This window comes from Mauremys reevesii, linkage group 5 (genome assembly GCF_016161935.1).
Source record: "Mauremys reevesii isolate NIE-2019 linkage group 5, ASM1616193v1, whole genome shotgun sequence".
Classification (NCBI taxonomy): domain Eukaryota; kingdom Metazoa; phylum Chordata; order Testudines; family Geoemydidae; genus Mauremys; species Mauremys reevesii.
Window position 1 is genome coordinate 37,669,326 of NC_052627.1, and position 12,387 is coordinate 37,681,712.

Genomic DNA, 12,387 nt, shown 5'->3' on the forward strand with positions numbered 1-12,387 from the left:
AGGTGGCCTGTGTCTTCACTGATGGGACATAGTGCCGTGGGCATAGTTTAACTTCATTTCCCACTTTTTGCTAGAATCCCAGTCTTCAAAGTATTCAATGGAATTTGGGAGCAATGTGCCATGAGGTAAGTCGATTCATCTTTCTTCTGCCTCTATTTTCCAGATCATCAACACTTTCTTCTGGGATTCTTTTCCCCAGATTTTTAATTTTAGCATCATGTCTTCAGTTAGAGAGAATTTTGCTCCAGTTGACCTCATCTAGCATTTTACTTATCCATTTTGGCATTATATCCATCCAAAGAAGAATGTAGGGCAGATAGGGTATATTCAATTTTATTTTCCATAATCATAGTGAGGTTGCAGGCTAACTCTTCTACAGTAAGCTCAACCACAGTTTCCCTGTTAGAATCTGCAGAAGGGGACTTTTTTGCAGTGAATGGTCTATTTTGTTTCTGACCAACTGGGCTGTACTGTCTTTGTCTCTCATTTTGGGTGTATTGGGTACCCAAATCCTCCTTTGAGGTGCAGCTAAATTTCTGTGCCCTTTACAGAAGTACTGTAGCCTGACTTTTTTGAGATGTTTCGTCACAATTTGGCAGGGTGTTGAGCAGATAAATGAGGAGTAGAATCAAAACTGCCTCTAAATGCAGCTCAGTGCTTTGGCTGGCATCACATGACTCCTGTGGCTCCTTTGTACAAAGGTGCTTTTAGTTGCACACAACTATCATTAAAATAAAATAAATGTCAATCTGTTTTTCCCCTTTTCTTCCTTTGTCTATGTCTTTGTAAAAAAAATGTGTTGTATAGTTCCTGTGGTCATATGACACACATTCATCTCTCTTCCTCATGGGCCGGGTGTAATGGAGGCTGGGAGAGGCTTCCCCAAACCTCCCAGTGCTGGGAGTGGGAGAGGGGCTGTGGCAAATTACCACACGGGACCCTGGGGCCCATGCCCGGGAACCCTGGCTAATTTGAGACCCCCCAAAAATCTCCCCACACTACCGCCACGGGGCTGGAGGAGCTTTTACTCCCCACTGCAGCTGCAGAGCTCTTCTGGTCTTGTTACATTGTACAATACCCACCTGCTGAACTGAAGAAACAGATTGACAGAGCCAGAAGAATACCCAGAAGTCACCTACTCCAGGACAGGCCCAACAAAGAAAGCAACAGAACGCCACTAGCCGTCACCTTCAGCCCCCAGCTAAAACCTCCCCAGCGCATCATCAAGGATCTACAACCTATCCTGAAGGACGATCCCTCACTCTCACAGATCTTGGGACTCAGGCCAGACCTCACTTACAGACAGCCCCCCCAAACTTAAGCAAATACTCACCAGCAACCACACAACAAAAACACTAACCCAGGAACCTATCCTTGCAACAAAGCCAGTTGCCAACTCTGTACACATCTATTCAAGGGACACTTCATAGGACCTAATCACATCAGCCACACCATCAGGGGCTCATTCACTGCACCTCTACCAATGTGATATGTGCCAGCAATGCCCCTCTGCCATGTACATTGGCCAAACCGGACAGTCTCTACGCAAAAGAATAAATGGACACAAATCAGACAGCAAGAGTTATAACATTCAAAAACCAGTCGGAGAACAATCTCCTTGGTCACTCAATTACAGATGTAAAAGTCACAATTCTCCAACAAAAAAACTTCAAAAACAGACTCCAATGAGAAACTGCAGAACTAGAATTAATTTGCAAATCGGGCACCATTAAATTAGGCTTGAATGAAGTCTGGGAGTGGATGGGTCATTACAGAAAGTAAAAACTATTTCCCCATGCTAATTTTCCCCTACTGTTACTCAGTTCTTGTCAACTGTTTGAAATGGGCTATCCTGATTATCACTACAAAAGTTTTTTTTTCTCCTGCTGATAATAGCCCACCTTAATTGATTAGTCTTGTTAGAGTTGGTATGGCAACACCCATTTTTTCATGTTCTCTGTGTAGATATATATCTTCCTACTGTATTTTCCACTGCATGCATCCGATGAAGTGGGTTTTAGCCTACGAAAGCTTATACCCAGATAAATTTGTTAGTCTCTAAGGTGCCACAAGTACTCCTCTTTCTTTCTGCTGATACAGACTAACATGGCTACCACTCAGATAAACAAATGTGCATAGGTTTCAAAGTAAGGTGTTATCCAGGCTGTCTGGTGCTTGTTCATGAGCTACTAATGTGCTATGTCTTATTTACTCTGTGCAAAAAGTACAAAGGTGAGATCTTAATAAACTAAGCAATGAAGTAACTAAAAACTGAAAAAAGAGCCATTTTCATTATGGATGCTTAGTGAATAGGTACTTAATTTATGTGGGTGGCATTCTAGACTGAGCAGAGAGTGTATGAATTGCAAGTATTGGGCCAGAATCTGCCTCTCTTTTCAAAAGGTTACATGGATGTGAGCCTAAGGAAGTAAATTTAAGGGGGTCTGAGTTGGCATGATGTACATATTAGGAAAATAAAAGGAGGTGAAAGTTTAATCAGAATCGATGCACCTGAGAAATTGGCTCATGGACTCTGATGTTATCCAGGAATTAAAATGTGTTGATCCCCTGCTTAAATAAATATATTAATAAAATAGCCCCAAGTTTTCCCAAACCTACTCATTAGCGCTCTAAAAGGAATACAATGTTTTGAGTACATTAACTTATGAACAACATCTAAATATGTGAACTGTATTTAAAATATGCACATATAATATATTGGAAACATAAGGATAACTTAAAGTCAAGTATTTAGCCATATGATATGGTTTGAATGCTCTGTGAAAACAAAATGTATCATGCATCAAAACAACCATGGTGCTAAAAATTAAAATGTGAAAGGATTTTGGACTGAATCATTTTACAAGTAAATACACAGTAAATGAACCATGTAATTTACTGTGGTTCAAAATACATTACCTTAAATACATACCCCTGTCAGCTGCATTTGTTTTCCAGTTCTGGAAGTGATGTGTAATGCTAGATCCAAAAATAGGTGTTATGGAAAAGGAATGGGGCAATAATGTAATGATTTAATGCAGAGTCCAAATTTGATATTGCTTCAACCGTTTGATTAATGATTTCCCTAGAACTTAGCTGTTGTATTGCTAAGTCAGTGCTTTTCTAATTGGAAAAAATCTATGTACAAATTGATGAACACTGATGATGACTTGGGCACTGCAATTAGTAAACTAATGCATAGGGAATATAACTTAGGATATTTTACTGAACCTAAGAAATGTGTAGAAAACACTGATTGAACTGCCAAAAAAAACCCAACCCTATAATCTTTGGTACATTTTTTTTTTAGCAACATTGGGAGGAAAGGTTCAGGCTATGCTGCATGTACATTGGAAAAGATATATTGTGGAAGTTATTTGCTGATGCAATTTTTTTTGCACTATTTTTAGATTTAAGGGCTTTTAGATTTAAGTGGGGTAATGCGCTCTAAGGGGTGTGCGTTCTAAAGTGCACTAGCATATGTTAATTGGTCCGTGTAGACCCTTCTGATGCATACTAAATATTACCTAGTTCACTTTAATGTAGTATTGTTTCAAATAACTTTGAGTTAAAGCTCACCAGAAGGGTCTACATTAACCAGTTAAAGCATAACACATTAGTGCGCTTTAGAAATCTCACTCCCATATAGTTCATTATCCCACTGTGTAGATAAGCCCTAAAATTATGATTTTGTTAAAGCAAGGCTCTGGCCATTTCCTTTGTGGAGATAGCCTTCAAAATTTTGACACATTGTTAGGATCCTCATAATTTCTTTCTTCTGCATGCACAGGGTATTACCCTTTTGGGGAATGTGTACAGTCATGATCTGGCCCTTGGTCACCTGTATACAGACAGAAAAGCTAAATAAAAACATAAAATATTCTTGATGGAAGGTTGCAACGTAACAATTTATTTCTTAGAATTCAGAACCCTAACACACAAGAAACCAAAATATATAGAGAGAGACACACAAAGCAGACTGCACCCTAAAAGAAAGAGGCACAATTCACCCCACCCTTAAGACTAGATATTGGCTGACTGACTCTGATCACACACTTCCCTATAGAGCCCCATATATCATTTGAAGTAATAGAACACAATTTTAATAGTTTCCCATATACCACAGTTACCTGCTTCTGGAATTTTCTTCCCCTCTCCTCTATGCTGCACCAAAATGGATGACCACCAATGTAGTTTTCATTCTTACGAATTCCCTTCAGATGTTTGCTCTTTGCTTCGGTGGCTAAACCCACAGTGCCAATACTGGAAGAGAAATTGTCACTAGCCCTTTCCTCACACCCAAGCTTCCTCCCTTCCCCAACTCCTCTCAGGAAAAATGGAGCCCAAAGGAAGGGAACGTCTGCAGAAAGTATTTGTGGAAGCTGAGAAGACGCAAAATAAATGAGCCCCTTATTCTCATACCAAATTTTTTGCCCTATAAGCCTACTCTTGCTCCCAGCTGCAGCATAGGCTTACAGATTCCTTTTCCAAGAGAGCAAGAAGTGTACTTGATGATTTACTTCTCTTCAACTTGCAGACACTTCAGAAACGTTCCTTTCTAGAAGCCATGTGATGGTATAAATGTTACCAGCCTACAACAATTTTCACCAGCATCATTACCTCTTCGATTGGGAGGTCAATGGAAGTATTACACTCACACTCTACCTCAGAGGGAAACAGGAACACAAATCCTCTCACAGGAGAGATGTGTCATATATTCTCCCTAAACAATGGCATTTCTTTGATCCCTGTGACTTCCATAAGCACCATTACATAATTGTTCCTTTATTGTTTGCTATGATGCTTAGTGATTTTCAGTGTGCTGCCTCCTGCATGGGAGCTGGGTTATATCCAGAATCCATCCCCTGGAGCAGACCTGGCCTAGATCCAGGGATTCCCATCTCTGGATGCAAGTCCAATGTGTGGAGTGTGATGGCCTCCCTGGGAGGAGAGAATAAGGAAGCATTGGGGGTGGGATGCGGGACATGAGAATGGACAGCAGCAGCAGGGTGCAGTTGAGCCAGAACTGGGCACTGCAGACTCACCAACCCTTCACTATACTGCCCTCAGTTTTCAGGAAGTGGCTGCAGCTCAAGGGGTGACCTGGGGACCCCAATGCCTGTCCCCTGGATGGACTGTCAGGAATGCCATTCCCTGGGACCTAATGTTTCTTCTCTCTCCTCCCATGTGGGCTGGCACAACCCCTTACCCCAGCACCATCCGGGACTCCCCAGTACTCTTCCCCCATGGGGGCTGGCAGGGATCCCCATGCTCCAGTGTCCCCAGGTATTCTCCTGTGCTCTCCATTAATTGGGACTGGTTGCACTGTGGATTGAAGGAACTCTCAGGGTTGGCAGGAGAGCCTGGACTGACAGTGCTGGGTAGGCCTTCTTGGTCCTAGGGTCCTATGCCCCTAAATCTTGCCCTGTTTAATGTGTTCCTCTCTGGGCTGTGTGCCATGGGATGGGCATGGAGGCTCCAAAACATCCTCTTGGATGCCTGTGAGCACAGCTGCATCAGTGGTAAAGTAAGAACCATGTGCTGCTGTCCATCTTACCCCCTTTCTTGGTCTCCTGACAGCACCCATCTGTTCTACACAGGAGGCATAGGCGTGCCCAACAGACTCTTGTGGTGGCCTTGCAGATGTGCTCCCCCCTGTGCTCCCAGGTACACACCTGGCCTGCCAAGTTCTGGGGTGCAGGAGGTTCTATATTTGCTCTACTGACTTGGTGACACCTCCCATTGGCCCTGAGGAAAGGTGGGCATCATCTAGTCTCTAGTTTAATATGGGGACAGTGACTCATTAAATTTCACAATCCAGGTGTTGGGCTGATGCTGACCCTGTGCCCATGGCAGGAAAGTCTGAACAGAACAGAAACCCATCCCACTATTAATAACGTCCTGCTGCTGCTCTCCTTCAAGGCTCTATTACTCAGTGGTCCTGGCTCTTGGGGGACTTCCTTTCAGTTAATGCACTGGGGGAGCTCAGAAGAGAGTGTCATACCTGATCATGGTGCTGGGCCAGAGCTATGGGGAAAGATAATAAAAGAGCATTTCTAAAAGGTGACTAAGTCAGGTAGGAGATGGCCATGGCAACACAGGCTTTGAGGGTGTAACCATGTAAATAGCAAGGAGGAAGGCAGTTGTTTACAGGAATCCAAGGGGCTAGAACAAGAGGTGAAGGGATAGATTTAAAAGGGGCTACAAGAGAGAGGCTATTCTTCCCAGAAACAGGAAAGGAAAGGGGAGTCCTGTCACTTGGGATGATGAAACATAGACTGGAAAAGTACCAGGAAATAAACTTGAGGGAAGATGCCTGCCTTGGCCTTGGGGGCACAGACTAGATGGAAAAGCAGGTTTGGTCCTGCTTTGAGCAGAAGGTTGGACTAGATGACCTCCTGAGGTCCCTTCCAACCCTGATATTCTATGACTGGGTAAATCCAATTTCTCATATGAGTGTCTGTGGTGTGGGTAGGTTGGGGGCAAAGAACAGGAGAACATAACAACCAGACATATAAAACTGCACCGTCACTTCATTTTTCCCTTTGAGTAAAACCAGAGGCTGGGATTTGCCATTGCAGCATCTTGTCCCTTGCTCCATATTGATTCAGTGTATTTACACTGAAGAGTCCATGAGTGAGTGGGTTTGGATAGGTGGGTCAATCCAAGAGTAGCCCAGGTGAACCTGCCAAGGGCAGTTAGATACTTTGGCCGGGCTCTCATAGCTGGCATGCTGATATTAAATATAGCAAAAGGAAAGCAACACACAGCTGAACTTATGAGACTCTCCCTTCAAGGGTGTTGAGGGCAGGAGAGGATGGCTTCAGGGTGAATGGAAAAGCTGCAGATGGCTAAAGGGGCTCTGTCCAAACAATTTCCTGGCTTCTGTTTCCTCTTCCCCAGGCTGAAGCTGAACTCCTGGTATCTTGTGTTGCTACAAGGCTGCAGTAACTATTGGGAAGTTCCATGTATGCTGAATCATGCTGTGTGTGTCTGTCCTCTTTCTCCAGAGCAATATTTTACTGCCCAAGGGGGCTGTATTATTGACCTTGTTCAATCTAACTTGTACCTTCCTTGTGCCCTCCATTCCACAATGGGCACACTACTCCTCTGTCTGTGTCATCCTATGGATGCTCAGTTACATACATCTCTCAAACTAGGGGGTGAAGCAGCATGGAAACACTGACCCTTTCCCAACTATCAGGTTTAGGGGGGCAATATGGTCCAATATACTAGGTGCAGGACTGGGGATCTGGCCTCCTAGAGACAGGTTACTCTATTGCAAGCATTTCAATGGGAGCTTTGCATATATTTGATGGAGATAGATGAGCTCCTGAGTTCTATTTTCCTCTCTGCCACTGACTTGGTATGTGGCCTTGGGAAAGTTGCTTCTGCTCTCTCAGCACATCTCCAGTGGTACTTGTACACCTGTGAGGGAGGGGAAAGGCACTGGTGGCAGGGATCCCCATCCATCCTCCCACCACAGCTTTGGAGAGAGGGCAGAGCTTCTCACTCAGCAGAGGGGTAGAAGCTCCTAGATTGATTCACCTCTCTGTATATCCAGTGGTCAGATTACCCCTTCCCTCTGCTACTGCAATCTTCCCTTTCCCTGTTTACCCAGTGGTGCTGGTCAGCACAGTGATGAACCTACAGATGTTGGCATTCAATGAATCCCAGCTCTTGATGTCCACTGCCCTGTTTTTCTTCTTTACACTCCCGCTGAGGGCTTTGCCCCCTCACTCCTTGGTCTCACCAAAATTTTTAGAAATCTGGCACCTGTGTTCATCTGAACAAGTTAATGGGTAAAGAGACCAAAAATCCAAAGAAAGGGCCCAAACCCAATCCTAGCCACCTCGATTCATGCTGAGCTCAAACACAATCTCCTTTTGCTGAATCTTATTCCAGATTGTTGCAAGCTGGCAGTTTCAACCCAAAAACCTTCCAAAAACTAACACAAGTTACCCTAAACTGAATCTGTTGTCAATGTGACAACCTTTTAAAAGATCCACCATTAGTTCTTCAGTCTAGCAATTTAGAACAAAAACGTATGCCATCTATATGCCAACATTATAAATGTCACATTTTATATATAGGAGTGGGCTCTGCAATGCCCCCTCCCCACCTCTCCTTGCTCTCAGCTCTGGAACACCCCTAGCATACTCCCATATTCCTCCTGCGGCCAGAGGACATTTCTCTGCTGGTCGTTTATTACAATTTTGTATTGCATGAATGGCTTAACATGGCCATTGTGGACCAGAAAATGTGGTCCATAATTAATAATATCCTTTCCACTTGGCTACTACACAAACAAAACAGCTTATGGCAAAAAAGAACAGAAAGAGGAAGGCTGGAGAATCACATCAACACCAGGAAGAGGCAGGTCTACGTGACTCCCTGCTAAGAAAAACACACATGCTTGTCACCATAGCTGATCTGAAAAACAGAAGGGTGTGCTAGCTCCTGGGAACTAAGATACAGGATGTAGAACTGAGACTGAAGAGGATCCTAATGGGATCAGGAAAGAATCCACTGATTGTCCTTCATGTGGGAACATATGATACTGCTGGATTCTCTCTGGAATGCATCAAGGGAGACTACACCAGGCTGGGGAAGAAACTCAAAGAAATGTAAGCACAGGTGATCCTCAGTAGGATTTTATCTTTTCCCAAAGGAGGAGAGTGAAGGCAAAACAAGATTAAGATAATCATCAGATGGCTCAGGCAGTGGTGCTATAAGGAAGGCTTTGAGATGTTCAACCACTGGGAGGCATTCATGGACACTGGGTTGTTCTCATGGGATGAACTCCATCTCATCAGGGAGGAAAATAAACTTCTGGGATGGAGGCTGGCTCAACTGATTAAAAGAACTTTAAACTAGGAATTAGGGAGAGACAGTTGGGAGATGCTCATGTAATCTCCATGTGTAATTCTAATACTGAATGGGAGGATAAGTAAGAGAGATACAGCAATGGAGAAAGGAACAATAGGACAGAAGAATGGACATCAAGAGAAAATATAGTGTCCAATACTAATGACACTAACAGTCATGTAGGCAATACTGGCAGTAGAATGACTGCAGTTAATCAGGCAAGAAATCTGTGCGAAGCCAAGCAGAAACAACTAAGATGTCTACGCACCAATGCAAGGAGCCTGGGTAACACAATGGAGGACCTAGAACTTCTGGTGCAGGAAGTGAAACCAGTGGAATAGTAGTCATGACTGGAGTACAGGTATTGAAGGGTATGTGCTGTTTAGGAAAGACAGAAATAAAGATAACGGTGGTGGAGTACCATTGTTTATTAATGATGAAGTAGACTAAAGAAATTAGAAGTGATGGAATGGACCAAATGGAATCTGCTTGGTTTCAAATAACTTTTGAGAACAAAGCTTACAGAAGCTCCTCTGGGATAGTGCTTAGGGTATGCTACAGACCCCCAGCATTGGATTGGGACATGGTTAGAGACCTGTTTAATATTTGTAATGAAATAAATACTAGTGGAAATTGTGGGATTATGGGAGACTTTAATTTCCCAGATATAGATTGGAGGACAAGTGCTACTAAGATATTAGCTACTAAGATTAGATATTCCTGGAAGTGATAACTGACAGATTTCTTCACCAAATAGTGGCTGAACCAACAAGAGATGATGCCATTTTCCATTTAGTATTGAGTAGTGAGAACCTCACAGAAGAACTGGTTGTAGAGGACAACCTTGATTTGAGTGATCATGAGCTAATTCAGTTTATCTAAATGGGAGACTAAACAAAAAAAAAGGTCTGCAATAGGTCCTTGATTTCAAAACAACAAACTTTTTAAAAAAATAGGGACATTAGTTTGGGAGGTGGACTAGACTTAAGAACTCAAGGATCTGAATGTGGAGGAGGCTTGGAATTACTTTGTTAAAGTTGAAGAAACAATCTGAAACCTGCATCCCAAGCAAGGGAAAAAAATCATAGGGAAACATTGCAAACCAAACTGGATGTGCAAGCATCTGAAACAGGTTATTAAGAGAAAGCAGAAAACCTATGAATGGAAGATGGGCTGGATCAGCAAAAAGCTACCTCTTGGAGGTCAGAAAGTGTAGGGAAAAAGTAAGAACTGCCAAAAGCCAAGCAGAGTTGGACTTGCAAAGGAAATTAAAACCAATTAGTAAAAAGTTCTATAGCCATATAAATAAAAAGAAAACAAGGAAAGAAGTTGGACCACTAAACACTGAGCATGGGGTGCAGATTAAAATAGTCTAGGCATGGCCCAACACAACACCTAAACAAATATTTTGGCTTAGATTTTAATAAAGGTAGTGACAAGCTTAGGGGTAGTGGCTGGTGGCTAATGGAAATGAGGCGATGGAAGAAGAATTTACCAATCTGAGGTGAAAGTCAAACTCTAACATTTTAATGCGACTAAATCAGGGGGCCTAGATAATCTCCATCTCAGAATATTAAAGGAACTGGCACATGAATTTGCAAGCCCGATAACAAGGACTTTTTTTTTATGAACCCATAAAGTTGGGGGTTATACACTATGACTAGAGAAATGCTAATATAGTACCTATTTTTAAGAAAGGGAAAAAAGTGATCCAGGAAAGTACAGGCCTGTTAGTTTGACTTCAATTGTATGCTAGGTCTTGGAATAAATTTTGAAAGAGAAAGTAGTTAAGGACACAGAAATAAACAGTAATTGGGATAAAATGCAATATAGTTTTACAAAAGGTAGAACATGCCAGACCAACCTTAAAGAAGATAACTGATTTGTTTAGACAAAGGAAATACAGTAGATCTGATCTACCTGGATTTCAGTAAGGCATTTGATACATTTCCACATTGGAAATTATTAATTAAAATGTAGGAAATGGGAATTAATATGAGAATTGAAAGGTGGATAAGAAACTGGCTAAAGGGGAGACTACAACGATCATACTGAAAGGTGAACTGTCAGGCTGGAGGGAGGTTACCAGTGGAGTTCCTCAGGGATTGGTCTTGGGACCAATCTTATTTAACATTTTCATTAATGACCTTGACACAGAAATGGGAGTGTGCTAGTAAAAGTTGTGTATAACAAAGTTGGGAAGTATTTCCAATACGGACGTAGACCAGAATATCATACAAGATGATCTGGATGACCTTGAAAACTGGAATAATTGAAATGAAATTTAATAGTGCAAAGTGTAAGGTCATGCACTTAGGGACTAACAATAAGAATGGATACTATAAAATGGGGACATATCAGTTGGAAATGACAGAGGAGAAGAAAGACCTGGTGTGTGGGATGACAGGATGACTATAAGCCACCAATGTTATATGGCCATGAAAAAGGCTAACATAATCCTAGGATGCATCTGGCAAGGTATTTCCACTAGACATAGGGAAGTATTAGTACCATTATACAAGGCACTGGTTAGACCTCATCTGGAATACTATGTGCAATCTGGCGTCCAATATTTAAGAGATTAATTCAAACTGGAACAGGTGCAGAGAAAGATGATCAGAGGAATAACTGAGGTTATATATGATTGCTGTGTATAAATACATCAGAGGGATAAATACCAGGGAGAGGAGAAAAAAAATAGATATAATCTTGCCATCAACAAGTTCAGGCTTGAAATTAGATGAAGGTTTTTGACCATCAGAGGAGTGAAGTTCCAAGGGGAGAAGAGGTTTCAAGACTGAGTCAGATAAGTTTATGGATGGGAAGATATGATAAGATTGCCTACAATTGTATGTAATCCATCTGTGACTTCTAGTTGCAAATAACCCCAATAGCTGGAGATGGGACACTAGATTTGGGAGGGCTCTGAGTTACTACAAAAAATTCTTTCCCAAGTGTCTTGCTGGTAGGTCTTGCTGACATGCTCAGGAACCAAATCATCACCACAATTTCCCCCCAATTCAGATTGGCAGAGACTTAGTAGGGGGAGGAGGGAGGTTTGCCTTCCTCTGAAGCATGGGGTTTGACCTAGAGTAAATGGTGGATTCTCTAACTTGAAATCTTTAAATTGTGATTTGAGGACTTCAGTATCTCAGCCAGAGGTTTTTGACCAACTGCAGAAACCTCAGGGTCCTGCCACACCCTGTGTCACAGAGAAGCAGAAGAGAAGCCCTCCAAGCAGCCTAGAGTGGCTGCAGAGGAATCAGCCAATCAGATGGGCTGCAGGAATGGCCTATCAGGGACCAGGAGGGCCATATAAAAAGGAGCAGTAGCAACAAAGTTAGTCACTTGCTGTCTGGAGTTGGAAGAGATTGGACTTTGTTCCTGGTTGTCTGAAAGAGTAGCAGGACCATGCACAGCTCAGTGTGGGCAGGGACCGGGGAGCAAAGAAGGAACTTCTGGCTGGCAGGTAGGACTGAGTCCAGGGAGGGCTGCAGGAAGACAATGCCTCCAAGGAGG

The 12,387-nt window shown here is 42.6% G+C and overlaps 1 long non-coding RNA gene across 4 annotated transcripts in view; it reads left to right on the forward strand.

Annotated features, from left to right (window-relative positions):
- The window catches only part of LOC120405744, a 120,903-nt gene that overhangs the window by 92,017 nt on the left and 16,499 nt on the right, over positions 1–12,387 (forward strand). For 2 of the 4 annotated variants that reach the window (XR_005598821.1, XR_005598823.1), the window contains exon 4: positions 75–125. The exons of the other annotated variants lie outside the window; for them this stretch is intronic. This is a non-coding gene — a long non-coding RNA (uncharacterized LOC120405744). The remainder of the gene's footprint in view (positions 1–74; positions 126–12,387) is intronic. 4 annotated transcript variants of the gene reach the window in all.